General features: G+C 38.7%; 1 pseudogene; it reads right to left on the bottom strand.

Annotated features, from left to right (window-relative positions):
• Positions 1 to 435: 435 nt before the first annotated feature.
• On the bottom strand, positions 436 to 885 carry LOC116592517 (annotated as a pseudogene).
• Positions 886 to 1,212: the final 327 nt, after the last annotated feature.

Genomic DNA, 1,212 nt, shown 5'->3' with positions numbered 1-1,212 from the left:
TAAGGTTGATTTCCTTTTTCTGTCTTCATAGTAGTATCAATTATTTTCATCTAACCTATGCTTATCATAAAACACTCTAATTCATGTAACTCTCTTCTGGGGGTGGGGGAAATAGGTAATATAGTGCTTGGGGAAATCAATGAATATCTATGAATGTGCTTTGGTTAAAAACCTACTTGTGCCTTAATTTTAAACCTAGACCTTCATGAGTAAATACATATTTAAAAAGACAAAGGACACTTAAATGCTTTTATTAATCATTGTAGTTTACTCAAATGGATTCCTCCCCCTGCCGGGGCTGTAAAAATGATGATGAATTGAAAATTTAATATTTTTAAAGTGACTATTATGTGTGGTTTATGTGGAAGGGTGATTGTGGCCGTGGCTTTTCATAAACTTTTCACTCCTAACATCTTGAGTCCTTTTTTTTTTTTAAACAATTGATAATTTATTAAAAAGATTGATTAAGCATCTGCAATGGTGACTTCAGCCTCAACTCCTGGCACAATACTGATGGAAGTAATCTACTTAGGAATCTCACAAGAACAGTGCCAGTTGATGAAATGCTTTTGGAGCCTCATCCAAAAATGATCCCAAGTCTTAGAACCTTCACCTCAAAGGAGTTTTTCTTGTAGTGATTTTCAGAGTCTTGGTAGGCATCCGAACTGGTCCTTTCACTTTGAGATTCTTTTCCTTTGTGCCTCTGATCAAGTCAACACGTACCTTCTTTAAAGATTTTACACTGCAGCTGGTGAGAATATTTCTAGTTCTGTGAAACACCGCCTCTGGTCCCACGGTGTCTCCTCAGTGTCTTTAAAAGCCATGGCTGTGGCAAGGCTTCCTGACCGACTTGTTCTTGGGTGAGAGCAAACAGTGATGAGTCAGGATCAGCACTCTATACAGAACCTCTGTAGCTGTGACTGCATCTTCCTCAAAGAGGCAGATCTTGAGTCTTTGGTGACCACGTCACTTCTTAGGAAATGGAAGAAAGCAGGAAGGACTCCTAGGATACCCTTTCTTTTAGCTTCACTGTCCCCACTGAACAAAATCTAAAGCCTCACAAAAATAACTACACACAAACTTATTTTCTGTTTCTGCACAGAAATTGTACCTTGTATTTCTAGCAATTCCTCAGTGTTTTGGGGGTCAGCTTTACAAGAGAATTGTCCAAGTCTTCAAATGTTTGTTCGAGGCCAACCTCTGCTTCTACTG

The sequence above is a fragment of the Mustela erminea genome, chromosome 6 (genome assembly GCF_009829155.1).
Source record: "Mustela erminea isolate mMusErm1 chromosome 6, mMusErm1.Pri, whole genome shotgun sequence".
Lineage (NCBI taxonomy): Eukaryota > Metazoa > Chordata > Mammalia > Carnivora > Mustelidae > Mustela > Mustela erminea.
The sequence above is the reverse complement of the archived record's forward strand: the minus strand, read 5'-3'. Positions and strand labels throughout refer to the sequence as shown.